Raw genomic sequence first — 19,445 nt, 5'->3', positions numbered from 1 at the left:
CAGAAATGCCTTTGGCAGTTTTACAATTTGGTCTTCTGTTATTGTCAGTAACCACATAAACTCAGCCCTTGAAACATTATCAAAACGTATCTTATACTTATTTTGATGTTTTTCTTTTCTTCATAACTCATACTCTTTTCCCAAAAATTATTTTCTGGTGTTTTGCAATAACTGTCTCATGATGTCAACATGACTACCAAGTGCTTTATTGCCAGCAGTGTGAGAAGAGCCATATCCAGCTTCACGTTTCCAGGAAGTACTGGCAATGAGCAATTAGTGGCTGGTTGGGGAGTGGTGGTGAAACCTGTCAGGTTTAATCTCTCTAATGAGATCTGCTGAATGGTGGAGCTTATATACTATGACGTGCAGTGGCCACTAAAACAGAGCTGTTTACTCTAGTTGTATTTGATTCATTATTAGTAATTTAGGATCAGGAGAAAATGGTACCTTCTAGAGATTTTGAGATTATTGTGGAATAAACAAAGCAATGACTTCCCTAAGCCAATGCAGGATCAAGCTGACAAATCAACTAGGGACCGAAAAGAGGGCTTTAGAGAGACTCTGGCATGTAAGCTAAGAATGCCTTATTGAGGCAGAAAGAAATAAAATGCTTCTTTGTTGCTTTGTTTGTTGGTTTGGGGTTTTTTTCACTTTTTTTAGAGCTTAGAGCCAGCAGGCAAAAAGCTGTAAGCATTTAGAGATGAGCAGTACAAAGATTCTTGCTATAGAGAATCTGGGTAAGGACTGAATAAGGTGTTTTAAGTTACCTGTGATGATAAAGCTGGGGAAACACCATGCTCTGGAAAGCTGTTGATTGACAACCTTAGAAGATTTTTCTGAATGATGTGTCTTAGAGAAATTTGGAAAGAACTGAAAGGAAGGAAATGAAGTCCCAGTTGTAATGAGAGACAGTAAGTGTTGTGGGTTTTTGCAATCTTTCAATAGCACAAAATAGGAGTGGGAAATAAAAATAACACATATATATATATTTAACATTAGTCTGGTGTTTGTGTGATAGGGAGTTCTTTGAAAATATCACTATATGATCATGTATGTTCTAAATTCACATAACCAGCAATATGAGAATAAATGTAATGCTCTAAGATTCTGTAATTTCTTTTTCTTAGAGCTCTTAACCTTTTTGTCTTGAAACAAATACTGGAAAATTCAATGGAGTTGCAAAAGAAAGAAAACAATGTATGACAGAAAATCTATTTTGATCCCTGCTAATCGTTACCATGCAGTGTTTTATCATTGTTTCACACATGAAATTTTTGACTTTTAGAAATAAAGTTGCTGTGGTGAAGAACTGTAGGGCGAGAGCAGGGTATTTTCCCCAGTAAAAGACACTTAAGTAGAAGGTTGCTGTTACAAGGCAGCTTTTTGTTCTAAATTCATAGATTGTCATTGCCTTATAATTTTTGTTACACTGATTCCTGTGACTTGGTCATTCCAAGGAGAAGGGTGAAGGTAAACAAATACCTGTTTGTCCCAAAACTGGAGAGAGAGAACCAGATGCTAGAAACCTGTAACTATTTGATCTTTAGACTTGCATCTTATTTTTCCTTTTACACTGCACAGCTCTTGCCAACCTAATACACCCACTTTTGATTTCTGGCCCTACTTTACCATTATCCCTATTGCTCTTTCATTTTCTAAAATTTGTTTCCAAGAGCCTCTTATGTTCCTCAGCATTGGCCCATGCAAAGTGGCTATTAGTAGTAAGTGCTGTTTTATTTCAGATCCTTCCATGGTGCACCTCCACATTTCCCTCAGATACTGTTGAAACTGTTGTTTCAACTCCCTCTCTCCACCAGCACTGCTGGAACAGAAGGAAATAAAATACAGAAGTAGATTTAGGATTTTCTTCTACTACATTCTTCTTGATCATCTGTGTTTCGTTCTTCCAAATGTCGTAACTTTGTGTTGAACAGTCAGAACACTGAAGTAATCTTCTTTAAAAAATAAATGAAAATTAATAGGCACTCTGAAGTAGCTACTGGGCAGGCAAAGTAGGTTTCAGAGCTTCGTGCTGGAGTGGATTTGCACTACACTTGTACTGTATTGATTCCACTTTTAGAGTTGTTATTGCTTGTTTAGAAGGACCCGAATGCATTTCTTCCCTTGGTGAATACTAGCAGGCTCTTTAATCTGACTTCTTTTTTGATTCCTACCCCCCTCTCTTTCATTTTCTGTATCGGTCACTATAAACACCAAGATGTTGCCCCAATGAGCTGCTGCCCACGTTTGTGTGCATGCTAAAACTTCCGCTGTAACACCGCAAACATTCTGCTTCTATTGCAACACTTTCTGTGCACTGCCATATTGACAGGGATCTCACTTAAGAACTGCAGAGTTTAGGATCCACTTTATAGTATTGTATTATGCTGAGTATCAGATAATCGTGTTAGGATATTACCTGCAATAGCAGAGAACTAGGATTTTGTCAAAACGTTTGTGCTACAGCAGAGAATTAGGATTTCACTAAAATCTTTAATCTTACTTTATTTTTCAGTGGCATATGAAGTAATATTCTTAATTTTTCTCAACTAGACAATCATCTAATGTTTACAAGTATCTGTGTTTAGTGCTACTCAATGTAGTCTAGCACTATAAGACATAGGCACTCTTTGAAATTACAGATCTATGCTAAAATTCTGATATAAAACTGCACCAAAGAGAATAAACCACACATCCCCTTCTGTCTCACAGAGGATAGTATTGATACTCGGACCGCTAGCTCAAGCAGCAGTTATGACAGTTGTTCAGAAAAACACTACTTATAAATCTCTGAATGGTGACAGAAACTAAAAATGAGTGGGAAAGAAGAGATCCTTAATCTCTGTCTCTCTTTTATCTTCTCAGAGTCCCCCAGCCTCTTGCAAACTTTTTTGATCATTCATTACAAACTAGAAATATCACAAACATTCATCTCCAGGTCATAAACAAATTAAGCTCTATGAAGGTGTAGGTGGGATTCAACATCGCTTATTATAATGTCACCTTTTTCCACTTTAAACTCCTGAACTTACTCTGGTTTTGAACTTGCCAAACTACTTCATCCAAAGAGGCAAACTAAATTCCGACTACATTTTCTGCATGGACACTCTGCTGGCTTGTACTCCGCTAGCAGTGGATCAACAGCCCCAGGTTCTTTTGTGTCAGGCAGCCCTCAAGCTACTCTCCCCATGAATCCCTACAGGACAGCTTCCCCTTTGGTGACTTGGTTATTCCATTGATTCCTTCCAACTTTCATAGAGGCCAGAATGTGTCTATTTAATAGACTGGGTTTTGTTCTATTTCTTTCCCCATCTGTTTCTTGGTTACCTTATTTAAGAAAAGGGAAAGAAAGATTTATTACTACTTTTCCCCTGCAAGCAAGATGAACAGTGTTAAAAACAGAAATTTTGGACTACAAAAGATTAGGGTCCAGTGAGTTACTAAATCTTCTAGCTATCTGTATTTCTAATATAGCCTTTTAACTTATAGTAGAAGATTCTCTGTACGTGATGAATAATACTCTGTAACTACGTATTTGAAGTTGTTCACTACGAAGAGCTACATGTTCAAGAGGTGCAATTAATTTTCATGTTTTATAGGGTAAGTTAAATTTATGCTCTAGTGTTTGATTGTAATTCACATTTTATTTGTATCTGAAGCAGGTAAATGATCTGTACTTGCCTACAAATGGTTAATGGTAAACAAGTCTGCTGAATCATGAAAACTCCTCAAGTTTGCAGTTGCAAAGCTGCATATTGTATGCATCCACATTCTAATTGAGCAAAAAAGTGGATTAGGTATTATACTGCTTCAAACTGTATTTGGGAACAATGTGGGTTTTCCTTAGAGATAATCTACTGCATTTTTGTTCTTGAGGATATTAAAGGTCTCTAATGATCTCTCAAAAGTAATACAGGGCAGCTAATTATCTCCTTGAAATTAGTCTCATTTCAGCTTTGGTGAAGCACATGGAGTTCTTACTATTACCAGCAAGAGGAAAGGGAAAAGACATCTGATATGCTGCCCATGAGAAACACATATGTACTAGTGCTCTTCAGTCAACTGCTTTGTTTCTATGAGGACATTCTCCCTGCAGGTGAGTGATTTATTATTACAGAGGAAGAAATGACCCTTTGTAGTATCCTGTAAATCACAAGAGAGATCTTTTGTCTGACTTCTACTATGACTATTTGGCTCTATATATGAGACTGGCTACTGGGTCCTGAATAGTTGCCAATAAAAAACCAACCAAAAAACTGGGGCTGAAAATCCAGAGAAGGGGAAGATGGATACGTGAAACTCATTTACTTACACCATTATCTTCCTTTAGCTCTTTACCTTACCTTACCTAACTGTGTGTTTAAAATGGGCAACCTACTAATTTCTCTGCACCGTTCTGAAATCACACACAAATCCTGCCAAGTAAATTAATCCCATAGAAGCTAAACTAACATTGATCCTTCCTTGCCCTCAGCCAACAGAAGCCTATCAAGTAGCATGTAAACTACTTTGATCAAGGATGACTTCTCTACTTTCCAGACTTTTGTGTCTCATGCCTCATCTTTTGTCTTCACCATCAATATATTTCCTTTACTTTATTGTCTCCATTTGGACAAATGTATCCATCTAAATTACACTGTACACTAGGTATTTTACACATGCATGGGAATTGAACAAGTAGAAGGTAGTAAGTGAAGCCCTCTGGAAGTTCTTGAAAGTTGGCTGCTGATGGTATCTTTTAGGATATCACCAAGCAACCAGTATACAGTGCATATAAAACGAAGACAAATTTCCCTTCACTTTCCCTGCCATTTTTCATTCATTGTGTCTTTAGGAAAAGACAGTGAGAGAAAGTGAGAAGTTAGCTCTCCTGACAGATAAGAATTAAGATGAGCACCACCAAGAAGTCATTTTTTGTTCTACTCTTCCAGTAAACTTCCTTGCTTTAGAAATAAAACTTTTGGATTCTCTGTCCTTTCACAAATATTGACCTGTAACATCAAATACCGAATTATTTCTGAAGCTTTTTTTCTTTAAAAGAAAAAAAAAAACAAAACTGAACTGATATCTCTTCACTGGCAGCAGAGACTCTCAATGAACCAAAGTTTATTCTGTACATGACAGCAATGGCTAATATTACTGTTATATTAAAATCTACCCATATTTAATACCAAATATCTGATACTATCTGATTATTATAGAACCAAAAGTATGTGTTACTTGAATAAATCAATATTATTAAATTTTTGCTCATATTATGTAAAATAGAATCATAGAATTGTCTATGTTGGAAGGGACCTTTAAGATCATCTAGTCCAACCATCAACCTAACTCTGATTTAAAAAAAAACAAAAGAAAACCATAAAAAAAAAAGAAAGACACGTTATTAAACTATGTCTCTAGCACTATGTCAGCCAGTTTTTTGAATACCTCCAGGGATGGTGCCTCAACCACTTCCCCGGCCAGCCCATTCCAATGCTTAATAACCCTTTCAGTATAAAAACTTCTCCTAATATCCAAGCTAAACCTCCTCTGGCGCAACTTGAGGCCATTTCCTCTTGTCCTATCGCCTGTGACTTGGGAGAAGAGACCAACCCCCGTGTCTCTACAACCTCCTTTCAGGTAGTTGTAGAGAGCTATAATCCTCTCGGCCTCCTTTTCTCTAGGGTAAACAATCCCAACTCCCTCAGTCTTTCCTCATAAGAGAAGTAAAGTAACTACATAAGGTTTTTAGTCATCAGAGTTAGGAACAGAAGTGATTCTAATAAATGCAATTGCAAAGAACCAGATTTTTCTTTAATTCTTTTCCTTCTTCTCAAACTGAATCTCACTATAACAAATTTGAGTTTGATACTGCTCTTAGAGATTCCATCAGCAATACATCCCAATTTGTCCTGTAAAACTGGTTAATATACATTTCTATGTTAAATGCGCAGAAGCAGGTCTTACAAAATACACACATCCAAGAACAGGGTAAAGTGCACTTAGTGTTACATACATTATTTATGGCCTTCATTTTGCTTTTAATCTGCATAGATTTTGTGAACTGTTCTGGGCTGATATCTGTGGAGCATCTAGTTTGCTCCATATGCAGAAAACAGAAGAGCCGCAGACCAGCAGCATGTGGGGAGAGGAAGGTTCTTAAAATTTTTCAGGAGCAAGGGATTTAGGATTATTAGGAATATAATGAAGCATTTGACCTCTGAGTAAAAAGAAAAAATTAGTCCAAACCGGATGAAAATTTCTGAGGAAGAAGAGATAGCCTTTCTGTACAGAAATTAAGCACTGTGCATTAGAGGCCTGATCCAGACAGTCTTTCCAGCAATTTCAGGATATTTATAGTGAGATTTTGAAAAAGGCCCCTGTGGTTTTGTACTTCTGTAGCATTTATCTAGCTAGTAGTGAGTCATGCTCCAAGAGCTGCTTTCAGTTGGGCTGCGTTGTTCTGGGTTTTACTCTATTTGAGCTATTACATGTCATAAAGTCCCAGCCTTTTTCTTACGCCAAACAGGTCTGTTCTCAGTCAAGTATGTCCTCAGCAATCCTGTCTTGTAATTAAGTTATTTAATGACCCTGAAGACGATCCGAAAACTCTAAATAATAGGTATGCCCTTGATTTAACATAATTAAAAAATAAAAGTAAATTACTTTCCCTCAAAATCTCATGCCTTATTTTTAAGCTGGCCTTAAATACTGTTTAGTGGTAAGGAAATGAAATGGAAAATTCTGCAATCCTTTTTAGCATCTCTGGCAGTCTTCCAAACACAAAGCCCAAAGCCAAATATTCATTTTAACCATATTTTGTTTGGAAAAGATGCTTTAAGCAAATTAATTCAGTTTAACTCTGGAACACTTTAATAATGTGTGGCTGCTGATGTTGATTAGAATAAATATTGTGCATTTGAAACCTAATAGTCTTGTCTGCACCAACATGTAGTTACTATACACTTATAAAAGGATAGAGTGGACTGACTCCAGTACTAAGAAACTCTAATAAGTAACTGTTGGGATTCCAGAGCTATATAAAGCATTTGATTTCTATCTGTGTATGATTATTCTCCATTGTGTTTATTTGAACTTTTTTTTACTTATGAGGAATTGAATCAAAATGTATTTAGATTCACCAAAATCCATGTCCAAAAGTTTATTTTAACAAGGTAAAAGTCTCAGAGCAAAACTACCTTCTCATCCACTCTGTACAGTGGATGCAGGAGGCAGTGGAGGCAGCTCAGATCTCTCATTTTCACTATCACTTTGCAGAGTTGCTTCTGAAACAGACATGTATTTAACATACAATTAAGCACATCTAATGTCTACTATTGGAAGAATCTTTATGACATTATGAGGATCCTTAATGTAATTTTGAGCAGCATTTTAACAACAAAAGGTTTCATAAAATTCAGGAAATCATTGTTATCACTGTGCAACTCCATTTTGAAACTGTGTTGAGGTACAGCTTCTCTTTCAGTGATGACCCTGCTGGCCCACTCCTGGCCATCTGCTGCACACATATGGACACCTGGGCTGGATCCCTGCAGTCAGACATTCCCCTAAATCAGTACTCATCCACAAAGTCAAATCCTGAGTTATATAGCTTTGTCTGTGACCCTTCCCTAAGCTATTCTCAGCTCATTTGGGTATGAAATCACTGTTTTGATTTGCCATAGACATCACTCTGTGTAAATAATGCTGTAAAATATAAAATTACTCACTGAGGCCACCCTTTTTGCCCCAGACAAGGTCAAACTCTCCCCTCTACTGAATATAAACAGTAAAATGAAGACAGTAATGTGAATGCCACTTACCTCTAGCAGGTAATTAATATTCAGGTACAAAAAACATCAGAAAAGGAAGATGCCCTCCTTCCCTTTGTTCCCTTTTATTTCAATTAAATTTTCAGATATGAATATTAATAAGATATACTCCATTTACAGCAATAGATATCACAAACAGCAGGCCAGCAGTTATAACTGAACAGCTAAAACTCTCACAAATGCCCTTTTTGCTTCTCTGAAGAGCAGCGAGTACATCCTGTGAGATTTTTATGCCTGGTTAAATTCTTTCTGAGGATTGCTTTGCTAACTCTTCCAATACTCTCATTACATTGGCCAGCTGTGACCTATAGGCACTTTTGTGGAAATTATTAATTGCTATCTAGGTAAAATGAGGACAAGTTTCTTCTATTCCACAAGAACATGTAACAGGAAAGGCAAGTTAAGTAATCTGTTACAGTAGGGACAGAGTCCAGTTTTTGTTTCAATATTACATTCAAACTCTATCTATGAAGGTTCCATTTTAAGATTTTTCTAGACATTAAATTATTCATGATGTTTCAATGTTAATAATTTGAGACAGAGTATTCTGTCAGGAATTTTGTGTCTTCATGTAAATATGCTTATGAATAAAATCCAGTGCAAGTGAAAACCACTATCTGAACATGGCATGTTTTGAACATGGCAATATACTGAACATTCAGGTTTTATATTTTTTCATAACTGGTCAGCAACTCTTCGTTTCCTGCAAAAATGGACTTCCTTAAAGTCAGTCAGCTGAGGATACTGTAAAACTAGTAATGCTATCAGGACAAAGTAGGGCTCTTATCTCAAAGGGATTGATTGATTGATAGTCATTTCATGGAAACAGTTATTTTTAGAAATTGAAATTAGTTTCCATTAAAGCTACTGCTTTTAATTATAACAAAATAGATTTACTGAAATTGAACTCCTAACATGAGATTTAATAAGGTGAATATCAAAACTCATAAAGTTTGAAAAATTCCGTTTCCTTTAAAACTTTCATGATGTTCTGATTTGAATAGACTTTTCTCTTTGAAATTCAAGCTAATATTTTGACCAACAATAGCTGATATTTTTAAATGCCCAAGACTGAAAGATCATTTCAAAGATAATTTGATAAATGTATTTACATGAATTTGTTTTGCATTCTGAAATTTTTAAAAATACTTTGTCTAAAACTTGATTTTAGAAAAACATTTGAAATGTAAGGACTAATGCATACTGATCTTATGATGACTGTCTGAAGCCCTGTTTATTCAAGCAGTGTTCAGCTATTTACATTTTTGTGTAAAGTTAGAACAAAATTCCTTTCTCTACTTCTGAAAGCACTTTGTTGCACTCCTGTCTTCCTGAAGATGTGCAATGGCTTTTCAATTTCTGCTTTTTTTAAGAAAAAAAATTCCAAAATTCTTTCTGTGGATAAATGAAACACGCGGGTGATACATTTACACAGAACATGGAAAGGTGGTTCTATGCTCATCCAGGAAGTAAACAGCACTTTTGGAATTAGCTAGCCAGTGCCACGAAAGAGGCAGAGCATTAAATTCAGTCCAATTTTATTTTAAGGTTTCAGTTCTAAAACTTAATATATTAAATTTAAATTTGCATTAATAATACAGATATAAAAAAACAATAAAGAAAGCTTATAATCAAAATCAGGAACTTGTACAACTGCAGATTCTCTAGGTTGAATTTAAGATGCAGAATACCAGTGATTCACTGTGGGTTGCATCAGGTTGTCAGGGTTTCTGAGGGCTTCTTTACAGAAAGTGGGGGTGGATGCTTGTGCCCACCCACGTTTCTGTACACATACATTATTTTCTATTTCCATCTCATTATTCTATTTGCATGAAATAGTTTAACATTTTTGTAGGCTTTGGTTTTGAATTAAGAACTCATTTTTAAATTTCAGATTTTTTTTCTGGATAAAGCTGCTTAGTTTTAAATTATTTTTAAATTCTACTGCCCAAACCATGTTGTTCAGATGCAATATAAAGGTAATTTACAACTTGATTGTTATTGTTTATAACTACAGTACTTTGTTTTAAAGGGCAGGATGTCACTGTAACCATATATCTATTGCTAACAGATTTGGCAATTGTCATTGTAAACAGTAACAGAATAGTACTCTGCAAGGTGCTTGAGTGTTGTCTTGATTTAATCCCAGCCAGCAACTAAGCACCACACAGCTGCCTGCCCGCTGCCCCCCACCCCTGCCACTCAGTGGGGTAGGGGAGGAGCATTAGGAAAAAAGAAAACCTCGTGGGTTGAGATCAAGATAGTTTAGCAGAACTGCAATGGAGGAGAAGGTAATAATAGCAGTAACGGTAAAAGAATTTACAAAATGAGTGATGCAATGCAATTGCTCTCACCAGCCCATCCCAACCAACAACTGCAGATTCCTGTACCCCAGCCAATCCCTATCTTAATATACTTAGCATGATATCTATAGTATAGAATATTCCTTTGGTCAGCCTGTCCTGCCTTTGCTCCTTCTCAGCTTCCATGAGAAGCTGAAAAAGTCCTTGACTTAATATCCTAGCAACAACTAAACCAACATTATTCTCATACAAAATCCAAAACACAGCAGCTACTCAGAAAATTAACCCAGCTGACACCAGAACAAGTGTTCAACTGGAAAGTTTATCATAAGATCTAAGAAAAACATTTTAGTTCTTGGTTGCCTAATATGTGAAGTGATTTGTTAGCTACTAGAAGAAAATAAACAAGTTATGTATGTCTTTAGTTGAAGGAAATGTGTTAATAGGCATTTTGCTAACACAGACACAACAACAGAAATTTTAAACCAGATATTTATAAAAGAAAAAGATCAGAAAATAAAAATAAAAAGAAATCACCTCCTCTCATTATGTACATGTATTTTTTATCATGAACTGAACAAGGTGTCAAAAGCCTGAGGACAAATTAAACATAGGTGTATGGTATACCCAGATGAGTCGGTATAGACAGTACTTCAGGAGTTTATGAATATTTCTGTCTAATACAGGCCAAAAAAAAAAGCTTACATGAAAAATGCTTATTTGATTTTTTTGTAATTCACTCATGAGGCCACATGGAACAATAAAGTTTGCCGCCCAATTCAGTGATAACAAGTTTTAGCCAAGGTAAATCAAAATGAGTGTGCAAAGTGTTTTTGTACCATTACAGGTGTCAAGGTGCATACAGAAAAAGAAGATGCCATTGATTCACTTTTCTTGAATTTCCAAAAGTTATCCGATGAGCAAGTTCTTAATGATTTTAAGGTGCTGTGAAGCAGTGTCAATTTTTTCACGTGGAAGAAAAATAGTACTTGGAAGTTAAATACTTAAATAATTTTCAGTAGTCATTGTGAAGGAAGTGACTACAAGTTTCCATGGAGAGAGCCTATATTGGATGCATGTTCCAAAAATAACTTGGAATAAAGGTGTGAATAGTAGCAAGAAGTTTTTTGATGATACTATGAATGTAAAGGCAATGGCCAATTATGAAGTGCTGCGTAACATCATGCTACAGAATATAAAATTCAGATTCAGTAGATGTGAAGCACATAGCTGGTTGTAGAATCTTCTTTTGCTTTCTTTAAGAATATTTTTTTATTTTTTGTTGCATGTGAAAGTAATTTGAAAGATTGCTGCCGATTTAAATCTGTCATTGACACATAGTGTTTAAGATCTTCAATTGCCTGAATGGGACTTTTTAATCAAAAAATGTAAACAAACCAACTGATCAAGAAAATGGCAGATAAAATTTAATATTGATTAATGCCTAGTGAGAAAAAGCTATTTTAACTTTACATATACAATGAAGAGTAATTTTTTACTTACCATTCACCAGTTAATTATAATACAGCTGCAAAAATATTCACTAAATGCTGAGGCCAAACAATCATGAGTCAAATCCTAGAAAACAAAGAGAGAACAAGATAGGGATTATTATTGTTATTATGCTCTGGTGCCAGGCTGCAAATACTGTACCCGGTTGTGTTTCTTGGTCTCTTACCCTCTCCTCCAAAATCTCAGATAAACTTAGGAGAACTAGTACTTAAGGACAAGCATAAATATGCCTCTCTTTCTGTCAGAGGCCCAATGTTCTGCAGCTCTCATGGTGTAAGGAGAATGTTACTTGAAGGGGTAGAAGGGGTTAAAAGATAAGAGTAGATAGTCTATATTCATAGTGGATGGAGTTGACCATGACATTTCACAGGGATCTGCAGAAAAATTTTGAGAGACAATTTCTGGAGAAAATTTCAGGAATTGCATAAAACTTTTTAAATAGAACAATTCAGTTTTCTGAGCCTTGTCCTATTCATTATAAAAATGAATAGAGTAAAGAGTACAATAAACAATTGTGAAACTTCTGTTTTCTAGAGGAAGCTACAGATACTGTTTGATTAAATTATGTAGAAAAAAAATTACGAGAAACAGATTTTCAACAGGCTGTTTTAAATGTCTCTTCACAGCACTGATCTAGAATCTGAGCCAAGCCATAGGTTAAATCTTCTCAGAGTGTAGTTACAGTTTACAATGTCTTTGGCTGCAAAATTTAGTTTAAGAAGTTTTCACTCCCTTACATCTTCTTTTCCTACTTCCCTGTCTGCTTCCTGACCTATCATTACTTTTATTTTTTTTTAAACTAAGACTTCATACAAGTTGAGGATATTACATATATCTATAAAATACTTATTTGCTAGAGACATGGTTAAAAGTCACACTCTACCACATAAAAATAGCCAAGTATTGTGAGAGAAATGTAGGAGATAAGAATGATCCAATACATAGCTTTACAGATACAATACAGTGGTACAAATCAATACACGGTTTACAGATAGCTACTAGCTATTTGTAAGCCAATTGTGAAGTACTTATATTTGTAATAAAGAAAACCAAAAACACCAGTTGGATTTGATTTTAATTTCTGTCCTAATGTAGATAAATTGAGAAGTAGGGGGGATGGTTTGCTTGTTTGAATAGTTCTTCCCAGTTCCTAATCCTGCAGAGCAGTAAAGACTCATCACTTCTGTTTCTTCAGGCATCAAACCTTGTGCGTCCAATCAAGTCCATAATACAGAAGAATCCATTCATAATGGTGCTACAGGGATTTGAGTTCAGTCATCATGAAGCAGCTTGTGGGATCATAACTTCATGGGTAAATATTACTTTGAAATCTTGAGAAGTCCTATGTTAATCAAGCACAAACTGCCATTATTACTCTTTTCTATAAATGATCTCTCTGTTGCTGAGTTCTTGTTGTCTGTGCTGTTAATGAGATACCGTAAGCAGGAGTAAGGGTAGCCAGACCGTACTACTGATTGCAGTAAATGCTAACGGACTACAAGGCAAGCAGGTTAAACCTGTTAAGGCTTTATGGTAATACAAACACAAAAATCAGGTAGGTTCAGAGTCCTAATGGCAAGACATTTTGGAAGCAAAGGACAATTAAATGGGGAATTACAAAGTACAAAGGTTGGTGATGCATCCTACTTGGTGAAACACCAGTAATGAGAGCAGGGTTTTATCAGATGATGCAGCCGTCATCTCAGTGACTGAATGCAGTGAGAAAAGGGTCTGACTTACAGGCTTGTAGAGAAAGATAGCAAGCATAGGCAGTGTGTGAAGCTATTTAGAAAAGTGAAAAGTGTGTAGTAGGTGTAAAGAGTGGCTTATTTTAGGAACAGAGAAGGTGAGAAAATTCATTTAGCAATTCCTTAGAAGAATCTTGTGCTGTCAAGCAATAAAAAATGATAAACACTTTATAGAGTTTTTAATTTATAAAAATGTTTGTGTGCAGTGCTCCAGGCACACTTATAAACCTCTTCTTTAGCACATATAAAAATATAGGTTGACCCCACGTCAACATCTACCTGTCTACTAGAAATGGGAGAAGTGATCAGTGCTTCAGACTCACGTACTGCAGCATTTGTTTTCATGGGCTTGCCCATTAAAAATCCATGTATAATGTAACTTTCATGCATGTTGTACTTCCCTGATATGTAGACACTCTTAATGTAAAACTTCAGTTTGAATCATTTCTAATTCTAAGAATACCCTCAAATAGTCTTATTTTTTCATATAATTATAAATATTAAATACTAAATGAAGTTATGGAAAATCAGTCACAGGAGAGTGTTAACGTCTCTTTTTTTTCTCAAAACAAGTCCTCGTGTAAAAAAATAACAATAATCATAGCTCTAACTGGAGTGTCATAAGTTTTCTGGCTCCAGTTTAGGTAGATTTTAATGAAAAATGATATACCAAGAGCAATTTTTCTTCTATAATGAGGGAACTTTCAATTTCCATTGATCTCAGCTGTAGATGTATCACATAAGAATCTTGTAAGTAACGAGATTTAAAGCATTAAGCTTAAGTCGACATTTTCTCTCTTAAATTTAGCTGTAACTTGTCATCCTATTTATATACTTCACAAAGCACTAGGCAGCTTTTCATGAAACTATTCCCAGTAGGAGATCATAGAAAACTCCATCTTCCAAACACTCTGTCTTACTCAAATCACAAAAAATGCAGTATTTAAAATTGATTATAGTCATATTTTCTTAAGCAACCTTCACTTGCTTTTAGTTGTGGCTAAAGTCACCTAAATTATAGTCTTTCTCAGTTCCTCATCATCTTGAGTGATCCTATTATGCCTGTTAGCTTTCCTTCAAGCCCTGGTTTCTACAAAATGTATTAAAATCTGTAATGAAATATATACCCTTTCCTGCGTGACAGTCACCAAAAAAAAAAAAAAAATTGAGCACAGGGTAAAAGATTATAGTCTGACTAATAAATATTGCAAAGATTTCTATTTTCTTGCACATATTCAGTTTTTAATGGTTAATTGAAAAGGATGATAGTCAAACTGTCCTTGCTAATCAAGAGTTAAAAGGCATGGAGTGATCTTAGGTCTATACAGAGAAAAACAGCAGTTGCAAGCAAATCCCCTATCACTCCTAGCAATGTGGAGAAATACTGAATATGCTGGAGAAGACTCAAGACAGTACTGTATATTAAAGAAACATGGAAAAACTGGAAAATTAACTTTGCACATAATCACGGCAATCACAATAGATCACTTAATAGATTTTCTAGAGATAATAAGGGAAAGGAACCCTCTGTGAAACAGTGAAAGTGAGAATCATTAGGACAAAGCAGGAAAAGGAACTATAAAATATGTGCTCATAATAATTGGGATATGTTGCTGTTATCGTCATAAAATATGTGTCCATAATAATTGGGAGCCTGCCAGTAACTGATTCTTTTATGATGCAAAACCCATAGTGTCTGATACATTAAAAAAAATGCACAAATGTAAAGGAGAAGTCTCTAAGAGCTCCAAAACAACAGCTAGCATCACACAGAAAGAGAAGACATAGATTGGATTAATTCCCCGGTATTTAGAGAGAGAAAAGGAGAGGTCTACAGCTGTGTAAGGACACAAAGACAGTATTTGTAAAAAGAAAAAAAAAAAAGCTTTCATTTTTCAAGAGGAATTGAAACGCTGCTAGCTTTTTCAGCAGGTTAGGTGGTTTCTCCAGGTGTTGGTAGGTCTCTCTAAGTGAAAAGACCACTTCCACATTGCTTTTTGCCCATTATTTCTTCCCAGCTGCCTTTTATAATGTGATGTGCTTGAAATGCGCATCACCTGGGATGGCACACCAGGACTGGTGTGATGTGGGCCTTATTTGAATAGAGTACTGCTGGTCTTGAACATCAGTTAAAATGGAGGAATTAAATGGAGAATTAATAACCTTAGACTGAATTAGGCAAAATTTCAATTTTAGCATTTTATTTTGGAAATCCATTAACATCAAAGATGTTAATGTACTGAAATCTAAATATAAGAACAGAGTTCAAAGCTGTTCGAAATACTGAACTATGTCAGCAGGTTCTGTTAGTGTTGTAATAAAACATGAATTCGCCTAAAACATTTCCAGACAGTTACCCTTGTGACAAAGCCAAAGAATGAAATTCAATGTTTTAAAACATATTCCTGTTGATTACATCACTAATATTTTTTTAAACCATTAACTCCTACGTATCCTACAAATGTAACTAGAAGCAGCTGAAAAAAGAGTATTACAGGACATACTGTTTGCCATTTTTGTACATAAAGAATTATTCTAACTACAGAGAAAATTATGCGAAATCAGGATAAAAAAACCTTGAGCATATAAGTGAGCAAGATTTCATAATTCCATTTAGAAGCAGAACCTGATCACATGTTGTCTTCTAATATTGGATAAACAGATGCTAACATTGATCATAAAAAGTGTTCTGTGTCTTGTTTGCTGAAAGGACATTTCCACTACAATAGCTGGGGAAGATTTCTGAATTGCCTTTAGAGATTGGTCAAAATATGTTACGCCTTTACTAAAGCAATCTGTAGTTACTGAAACAGGTATTCAGATTATTCATAGTTTGTTTCTATATTGTTTTCATTAGGAAGCCTGAAAGAGATCTTAAAAGCCTTGTAGAGAAAGAAGTAATTTAAAAGCAAAACTTCCATGAGGTATGGTGATTACAAGGTAATGCTAACGTCTTTACAATTCGTTATTGTAACTTTTCATTACCTTATTGAGGACTCAACATTGAAATCGGGCTTCCTTTAAAAAAAGATAATTCTATTTTTACAGAGCTATGCAATCTGCAAAACCACTATTGATAGTTGTGAACAAAAGGTTCATTACTACTGTAATATTACATTAGGTTATTGGTTTGTTACATCTGGTTAATGCTATAGTGTATCCACAGGCTCCTGAGACATTGTGGATTTCAGAAGTAACATGAGAAACTATTTTTACTTCCTTTATTCCCTCCCTCCCTATTCATAAAGGCTAGAACTTTTAATTCTCATTAAGCTTAAAACAAAAAAAGTCTAATTTGATTATGTGAGTTTAGGACCTGGGGTTTTATGACTCTGGCTATATGCTCTTTCTCTGCCTCTGACCATTGAATAAAATGTGTGCTGAAGTACAGAAATTTAATCTCTGTCATGTCAGATGCTAACCTTAGTTGGCTAGCTGATATGCAGAGAGCCAGAATCTGCCTATAATAGCACCCAGGAGTTAGTGAATTAATCTAACCTGATGAAGTGTGTCTCCTCAGTGCATAAATCAGCTGGAATAATGTCATTGATATGAAAGGAGGATGTGGAGAAAAAGAAGTTTAAAATGAGCCACAGCTGAGAGAAACCTGCTAATGGATTGGGCCTTAACGTTAAGTAACTCTGAGCAGCCAGTGGAGTCAATTTTGACTGTTTGATTTCCTCAAGGTTCTGTGGTATGTATTTTTTATTTTAAAAAAATAGTTAAGTAATCTATAATGCAGTATAAGTGAACCATGATTGTTTTCATCTTTATGTGTAACGTCCATGTTTGTATTTGCAATACCTTTTTAACATTTCAGTATTTTGAATCACACCAATCCTGACTTCAATATACTTTAGTCTATTTTGACATTGTCATAGAAGAATTGAAGACTGCAAACTATCATTAACAAAATAAGGGCTAAACATTTTGGCAAATAAACAAATTACGTGCAATTTATATAGCAAATAATTCTCAGGAATTTTCACAAGCCTGGCTAATTCCGAACCCTAATACTCCTCCTATAGAAAGGTTAGAAAATTCAATACACCTGTGTTACTTCGAGTGCGCATAACAAAGGAGGAACTGCAGAAACCACGAGTAGGTTCTGTATCATGTTTGATGCTTTAAATAGTTAATCCGTTCCAGCAAATTTACTGTACTACTGAAGCTGGATAATTTGGATACTTTTTTAATTCAGGCCATCATTAGGTGTTTATTAGTATACAGTCATTATTGCTAACTATTACTTTAAGAACGAATGACCACACAGGATATGAAGTAATTTAATAATTGTAAAATTTTAGGTGATTTTATTCCCCACAGACAAAAATTAGTATTTTCTCTGTGGCTCACAACAGGTTTAATGGATACAAAGACAAGACAGTGTGCAATAAAGTGTGAAGCAAAACATTAACTGCAAATAAATAGAGGAATTTCTCGTCGGTTATTATAGTTTCAAGCTTTTAAATGGCATAGCATCCTAAATTTATATTATAATAACAGTTAAGTGTGCAAGGTTCTCCAGTGCTCACCTAAAGATTAAGTGATGTTAGAAACACATATTCTCACAGCAACTGTTTGTGCAGCAAAAGCAGTATGTTAAAAAAATACATAGGAGATAATTCTTTTTATGTAGTGAGTGACAAAACAGAATTAAAACCTTTGGTCCTGGGTTTTCCTTCAGCTTCAACAGGTAAAAGCTTCTCCTTATGGTGCAAGGATCTGCAAGTGCTAAACTGCTGAAAACATGAGCTCATTGGGAACTACTGATTGAAAAATAAGGTTATGGTTTAAAAAAAAAAAATTTAAAAAGGTGAATTTACCCAAATAAAACTGTTTACCGGGGCATCAGGAAAACAAAAACGTGGTGGGCTGACTTTGGGCAGCTGACGGACTGCTCTCAGTCTCCCTCCTCAACAGGACAGTAGGAGAAAATGGAATATCAAAAGCTTATGGATGGAGATAAAGACAGGGAGATTACTTACCATCACAGGCAAAACAGATCCCGTGGTCTACAGGGAAATATCTGCTTCCCCATGCTCTCTCCACAGGCTGCCGGGCAGTCTCTGCTGCGGGCCTGGCGCCCTCCTCCGCCTCCTCCTTCCCCGGCCGCGCTGTGCCCAGGGCCGTTCCTCACACTTTTCCCCTCACTCCGGCAGTTTTTCCCTTCCTCGGACACCCCCCCCCCCCCCCCCTCACACGCTGCCAACACCCAGACACCTGCAGCCGGTACAGAAAATTTGTGGAAAAAATTAAAGTAAGTTTAAATTTCTTCTATTACGCTGGTTCCTAGACTAACACCTGTTATGCTCAATCTGTTTCAAGAAGTTAAGTCTGTCTGAAATACTCAAACCACTGGCAATTTTTCCTGTAAAGCATTAGTAAAAGCTAAGGAGACCATCAGGAACAAAAATTCACAGGGACTTAAAGATGTGAACAAATATGACACCATTATATTTGTTTAAAATGCAAGATGAAGGGGAAAGTGTTCGATGTTGGTAGATCCTGAGGAGCTTTCCCCCATCTCTTCATCTTTGGTAGTAGAGGTACGGATTCTCCTAAGTCTAAGAAGTAGTAAAACAAGTTGCAGGTTATCACGCTTCATCGCTTTTTCTTTAATTTCCATATAAAGATTATTAATTTCAAACTCTTTCAGATACATGGCATTCACTGTGCAGGGTGGTAGAAAGTCAAACCATCTCAAGAAGCTGTTTCTTACATACTGCGGAACTTTACTCTTTTTTTTTTTTTTTTTTTCCCTTCCCCAGTAGGTTTGCAGTAAAATCAGCCAAATGACATTAGCTATGCTTTAAATTCCAATTTCCACACTTCTTTCGTTCTGTATCACTCCTTTTTTCATCTCACCACCTAACTTCCTTAGATTGTAAGTGTAACGAATCTCAAACTCCGGTGAATAAAGGAAAATAGAAAAAGAGGAAACTATCATGAGCCTATGAATTTGTGCTTCCTAGGTTCAGAAAGTTTCCTGGGATTTGATGATATCCAGCCATTTTTATAGTTATTAGCTGCTATTGGTACTCTATGCAGTCTTTCTCACTGCCCTT

At 35.7% G+C, this 19,445-nt stretch overlaps 1 long non-coding RNA gene across 1 annotated transcript in view; it reads right to left on the bottom strand.

Annotated features, from left to right (window-relative positions):
- LOC106895457 overlaps window positions 1-18,496 on the bottom strand; it is a 107,572-nt gene extending 89,076 nt beyond the window's left edge. Inside the window, exons 1-2 of the long non-coding RNA XR_001413432.1 lie at window positions 18,366-18,496; window positions 11,621-11,695 (exon numbers count right to left, since the gene is read on the bottom strand). This is a non-coding gene — a long non-coding RNA (uncharacterized LOC106895457). The remainder of the gene's footprint in view (window positions 1-11,620; window positions 11,696-18,365) is intronic.
- Window positions 18,497-19,445: the final 949 nt, after the last annotated feature.

Source organism: Calidris pugnax, unplaced genomic scaffold, assembly GCF_001431845.1.
Source record: "Calidris pugnax isolate Ruff unplaced genomic scaffold, ASM143184v1 scaffold38, whole genome shotgun sequence".
NCBI classification, from domain to species: domain Eukaryota; kingdom Metazoa; phylum Chordata; class Aves; order Charadriiformes; family Scolopacidae; genus Calidris; species Calidris pugnax.
Note: the sequence above shows the minus strand (reverse complement) of the source record. Positions and strands in the feature narration are given on the sequence as shown.